At 39.3% G+C, this 6,500-nt stretch overlaps 1 long non-coding RNA gene across 2 annotated transcripts; it reads right to left on the bottom strand.

Moving 5' to 3' along the window:
• LOC110435431 lies at positions 2,466 to 5,707 on the bottom strand. 2 transcript variants are annotated; one of them, XR_002453090.1, is made up of 5 exons: positions 5,416 to 5,707; positions 4,049 to 4,149; positions 3,445 to 3,488; positions 3,107 to 3,155; positions 2,466 to 2,657 (listed from the first exon to the last, which is right to left on the bottom strand). It is a non-coding gene; the product is annotated as an uncharacterized LOC110435431 (long non-coding RNA). The 2 variants fall into 2 exon arrangements; XR_002453089.1 differs by having other exon boundaries at positions 3,107 to 3,488; positions 5,416 to 5,701.

Below are 6,500 nucleotides of genomic sequence, written 5' to 3'. Positions count from 1 at the left end.
TCCGCGCGAAGCCGTCGTTTCGAGCCGCCTCTGCCTCCGTTTCTCGTCGTGGTGAGTGCGCTGAACCTCTCTCTTCTTCCCCAACAATTTCCCATGGTTTTTAGTGCTCTCCAGTGGTCTTCCCGGGAGCTCCGACGAGGCCGGCCATGGCACCTCCGTCGACCGCCGAGCTAGCCGTCTTCCCCGGCCGCGGAATGGAGGGAATCGAGTTCGTCTCCGTCTCCTCTCTCTCCCGGTGTATTTAGTTCGCGAAACCGAGCTTCGTAGCGGGTTTTAGGGCTTCTCCGGCGAGCTTCGGCCGCCAGCCATGGCGGCGCCGCCACGGAGACCCTGTTCCGGCCGCCGGCCCCTTCTCTCCCCTTCCCCCTTCTAATCCTGGTCGTTCATCGCATGATCAACGGCCCAGAGTGCCCCATACCCCTTCGGGGGCAACTTTGGTATGAGTCCCCTAAGAATCATGGTTTTGTGCCCGCAGTCCTCGGCCAGAGAAAATCCAGGAATTTCTATATTTATTTAAATTTGTTTAAATCTGGCTTTATTTACAGAATTGCCACTGCAATGTTTTGGCCATAAAATATTCGTTTTAGCTCCGATTTGACCCGTTCAAATTGCGTTAGATTCATTTTCGCGAGATCTACGTGTTAGTAAACTCGGTTTAACAATTTGTATCATTTTAATTTTGTGACCCTATTTTATTAATTACTTTTCTAAAGAAAATGTTAGAAAATTCATACCTTCTCCGTTTTAGCTCCGATTCGATCCGTTCAAGTTGCGTTAGTTTTATAATTTCATAAGCTTCGCATTGGTACCTTTGTTGGCTAGATTCACCACTGTTAGATTCCCTAGTTAATTACAAGTTCGCAAACTGCTGTTGAAATCCCGTTAAAAGCATAACTTTCGCGTCGTAACTCTGTTTTCCGTGAATTTCCTGTTGACGTGATTGTAGCAGCGTGTAGATGATTTTTGGAAAACTTTTATTTAAATTTATTTACTGCTGGTGTACTGTTCTAATTGTAATCTTGTTTGCTTCGTGTATGTCTGTCTCCGATTGCTTGTGTGTTGATGTTTGGTGACCGAGCCTAGTCAGTGGGCATTATTTCGGTGATCAAGATCAGAGCCTTGGAAGCAAGTGAGATCAGCAGGACCAGCAGGAGCAATTGGATTAAGGCAAGTATAGCATTTGGGTCTAATTCTATAACTATGACCTTGTGACTAGATTGATATAAAGCAACAAATGATAATAATGACTTTTTAACAACTTGAGGATTTATTCGTAAGTGATAACCGGGATGAAAGTGCAACCATGAGGGCTATAATGGCTCTGGCATTAGTCAAGTATGAGTAACTTTTCTAGCTTGTTAGAGGTCACCCATATGGCGCAAATGGGGGATAGCAGACCGTGGATCCCCTGCGGGGTAGAATCACATGGACTGACTACCGAAACCAAGCGGCCCTAACTTGTTAGACGAACCTTTGAAAGACTTCATAGTGATCCCTGCCGACCTACCTTGGTAGTGGGTTACGAGGCTGATCACCTCAGGCGAAAGGGCAAATCATGACTCATGGGTAAAGATGTACAACCTCTGCAGAGTGTTAAAAACTGGTATACTAGCCGTGCTCAAGGTCACGAGTGGCCTTGGGGACTCTTACATTAAGGGTGATGAATCTTGTTGTGTAAATATGCTCATGATTTTTGTTTAATGCTCTATATTATTTATGTCACATTGATCATGAGATTGTGGAATCTATACAATCTAGTTGTTATACTTGCGGAGTCTATCTTGGACTCACTCTTGTATCTCCCCCACATCTCAGGAGAAGTATTGGGCTTGTGATCAACCAGTCAGTTGGATCCTCTAGAGTGAAGTTAACATCCGAAGTTTGGAGTTATATTCCGTGGTTTGCTGTCTAAGGTTGTTTCTGATTTACTATGTACGCTATGTAATTTATGCGTTGTCCTTTGATATTACCCTTATTTGTAGCTATATGTGAGGCTTGTCTTCTAAAACTCACATATGGTGCACATCTGATTTTGTTCTTAAAATCGGGTGTTACAATAGTCAAATATTCATGGCTGAAGAAGATATTCCAAAGACCGCATATAGATCACTACACCACAACACCAAGAATAGGGATGGATGATCTGACGCTAAAAGTAGATACAGCGACAGGCGATCTGACGCTAAAAACTTATAGCGTCAGACTTCTACAGACGCTGTAAGTGCTGACGCTAAAAATATTTAGCGTCAGACGGTACTTTTAGCGATAGATCATCTATTGCTCTAAATATTTATAGCGACAGACAACCTGCTACTACTCTTTAGCGACAGACATCCCGCTGCTACTGTTTAGCGACAGATAATTTGATGCTACATATAGTTTTACCGACAGATGGTCCAACAGTATAGTTTTAAATGGTTAAAAAAATAAAAATGATTGATCAACAATTATTACAAATGTCACACTGAGCTTCAAAAGTTCATTCCACATATATAATTAGAGCCCAACTTCAATAAAGATACATTTATTTTCACAAATTTAACCAAAAGTTTACAGCAGCTCACTCGGTAAGCTCACCATCACATCAACTTCCTCTAGAGACCATCCAGGGCAATCTTGTTGTGGAAGCATGTGACTTGTGCTACTAGTGATTGCAACTGAAACAATAAGTACATGACGTTAGTTTATCATAAAATAGAAAATCATAGTATGAATGCAGAAGAAAGTAAAGCATTAAGAATTGACAAATTCAGAAAATGGAAACATAGTTTGCACATTGAGCATGGCATATATACTCAAGCAGATACATTAGTTTGTGTGGTGATTAAAATTTACCATTTACATCTATCAATACAATAGGTTGTATGTGTTGCAAAATAAAACAATACAGAAGGTTATTATTTTGCATCAACCATGCTTTGGACAGACACTAGTACTAAGAAAAGACACTAATGCTTTGGCAAGTTATTACATGGAACTAATGTTGGAAAAACTACTTATCTCCTTTGGTAAATTTTTTGAGTGAACAGATACAAATTCCATTTTGTTAGACATGACATTTCTAACATCGAAGAGTTTTTCTCGACTTGGCAGGAAGAAGACATACCTTGAAGCAAGCTCAAGCCTGCAGGTCCGATAAGGGAAGCATTAGCATCCTGGGGAAACAAAAGTAGAGGAAGGAGCTATTAGAGAAACAAGAGCATGCCTGTCACATACTGCTAAAGAAAATAAACGTTCTAAACATTAGTCCTGTACTTCTCAAATAAGATAGGTGATTGTACTTGACTGTAACCATGTCATACATCTGAACTGAAACTAAAAAGAAATGTAATTCACCTGTACTAGTGAAATGCTTGAACTAAAATAGTCAAGTACAGTCAAGGATCAAGCAAACAAATGAAGATAGTAGCAGTCAAGAACTGAGCAGAAAATAGAAGATAATACCAATCTTTAGAGTTTCAGTACTCCTATGGATGGTTGTTGAGGTCCTGCAACAAAGCATATATATGTGGATTCAGTTTACATGTCCAAAAAAGGAAAAACAAAACTGGTTTTTTTAAAGATTATAGACTGCACAAAAAAGATACAACATAGGAGTTTCAGTACTCCTGTGGATGGTTGTGTCATGTTTGCCTTAGAAAGCATTTGTAAGATGCATCCCAAAGATCACCAGTAAGTTCTAATCACATGTTTATATTAGGTATATTATTATTGGATGACCATCCTTATTTTAAGAAAATATATATGCTGCATAAGCCTGCACAACATGGTCAACTATCAGTGAACATTTTACTCATTCATGTGAGGCATAGGTTTATATTATTTTAGTTTAACTAAGTTCGTGCCCGTGCCTTGCTACGGGATAACTAACATGTTATACTAAATATACACAGATTACACGATAAGAACTAAATTAATTCTTTAAGGAACACCATGATTATATATAAATAGACATAATTTGTTGTTTCAACATTGCAGACACTACTAATTAGATACAAATTTACATCTAACCACAAAAGGGAAAGAGGAAGTTATCATGCGAACATACCAAAGTTACCAGGCTTTACTGCCCTCTAGCCTATAGGCATTGTGGTCTACCGGCATTCTACCTATCGACAGCTCCAAAAGAAGTACTCCGAAGCTATATATCTGCATACATGCAGAATCAAACCAAGTCAAACTATAGATTGATCAGACAACAATATTACTTCAACCAAAAGATTCAGGAATTGGTTGGTGCGAGCTGGAGGGTACCATACTATAGCTTGTAGTTCAGGAATTGGTTGGTACAAGTAAAAAGCAGATCAAAAGATTCAAAATTATCATGAACTGAGCTAACTTAATTTTTTCTATTCTGTGAATGCCATGAACTAATGCTTTTTTCCACATGGTCGGCTTGTTCTGAGAAATCTAGGCAAGCATTAATCAAAATAGTTAAGCTATAACTTGGTGGAGTCAACTGTACTGTTGAGCAAGTGACTCCTGTTTCTTCTTCTAAGATGGATACTTACTACTCACTAAATAATTTATGAAAAGGAGCATGATAGTATAGATTTGCAAAAATGAAGCAAGTTTGTTAAGCACGCTATAAATTATGAATTGAAATTGTATCTACCTTAAGAACTCCTGTGCAAATAAGGATTTGGTATTTATTATGTTGGTTCTGAAACAACACTGCATTGTCTGAAGCGTGACAATACCCGTCCTTAATACAAAATTACAGACTCCAAGAGTTTTCATTGCAAAAATAGTAACCAATTTAGGGCTCCATTATTGCCATTGCAAAAGACAGTGCTGGGGAATTTTCTACAAATGATCTTGGTATGTTCCTCACATAAATAGAAATCAAGTCTGCTTCGTATTTGTTTGGAATATAGACAGAGGGGCTGCTATGGTAAAAAAGACAATTATGTATGTTTTCGTATTATTATATTCAAAAATTGAACTCTTAGGATTGGTAAAAAATAAAACCATATAGCTGACATTTTGTGATCCTGGTTTTGCGTCAGTGAAATTTCAGTTAAAACCAAGTGCAATGCATTAATCCAAGTACTGCTGCTGCTTGCCAAGGTATCTATATCCATAACAAATTGAGCAAGGAAAAAATTACACTAATGAAAAACAAAAATAACAGACCACAGCTCGAATTTTGCCAGCTTACTGTCTCCCTCTCTGTAATTTTGAAAAACTGCATACAGGAGGGACTCACTCCTTAGCAAAACTCTCTAATCAATTGACTGAGAACTACTGCAAATTAAGAGGTCCAACTCACTGCTAAGCGTGGCTATAACAGATTAACAGGAGCACCTTCAAACAACAGCTGCTAACCCAGCAACCCAAGCGCACCAACAGGACAACAGCAACAAATAATCTACACAACAGATGGGATGGCAGCAGCAGCAACAGCTCACTTACCGCGGACGACCGCGTCCGTTGGGGCACTAGGACCCGCACCACCGCCGGAGGACCCTGCACAACCGCGCCGCCGTCGGAGGGACAAAATGTCCCTGTGCTGCTGCCGGAGGCACCCGCCTCGCAGCGCCGCCGCCTGAGGTACCGCGCCCCGTGTCCATCCAGGCTCTAGGCCCTGCGCCGCCGCCGGATGTGCCGCGCCATCGGCGCCATGCCCCTGCACTTGATCCGCGCCTGCTCGAGAGAGGAGAGGGAGAGTTGTGCGGGTGCGGCTGAGGGAAGGAGTTGGAGAGAGAGAAAGGAACGGGTTATATAGTCTAGCGTTTTAGATGGGCCGATTTGGGCCATGGTCTATATAAGGATAGGCTGTATGTAATAAAGATGAATTAATATAAATATTTCATTTTTCTTTTATTTGTAGAATGAAAATAATACAACTTAAAGGGACATGTCCAATCTAACGATGTCTATAAATTAGAAAGAAATATATGTAACAAAATAACTTAGCTACACCTATAACTCTTATTTTCGTCATTTTCTAATCAAACATTATTTGAACAATTCAAAAAATTGAATCTTTAAAATATGAGAGCTTCTTAACGGAATTTGTAATAGTAAATAATAAATAATTTCAAATAAAAAAATGTAAGCATCAAAGTGGTAGAACTCATCAAGATCTATAACTTTTATGCTGGTCATTTCTCCATCCAACTTTATTTGAATAATTAAAAATTATAGAATTTTTTAACAAAACATAGAATTATGACAATTATTTTGTTGTAATTTAGAAACAAAAGATGAATTACTCCTAGCTGAAAAAAATCCCAACAACTCTAGTGCATGAGCAAAAATATATTTTTTAGAATTTTTTTGAATCCTATTTGAAGTATGTACAGTTTAATTTAAAATTACTTTTGGTAAGCATAGTGAAATATTTTAGGTTCCTCATTGTATTTGTAGGCTACGGTAAAAAATCGTGCACTAACTCAATTTAAGCGGCACCCAAGCTCAATGTAAGCCTGGTGTGCGAGCTTGATGGGGCCATTTCTCTTTAGCGACAGACGAGTCGACGCTACACCTCTTTTTAG

This window comes from Sorghum bicolor, chromosome 5 (genome assembly GCF_000003195.3).
Source record: "Sorghum bicolor cultivar BTx623 chromosome 5, Sorghum_bicolor_NCBIv3, whole genome shotgun sequence".
Classification (NCBI taxonomy): Eukaryota; Viridiplantae; Streptophyta; class Magnoliopsida; order Poales; family Poaceae; genus Sorghum; species Sorghum bicolor.
Note: the sequence above shows the minus strand (reverse complement) of the source record. Positions and strands in the feature narration are given on the sequence as shown.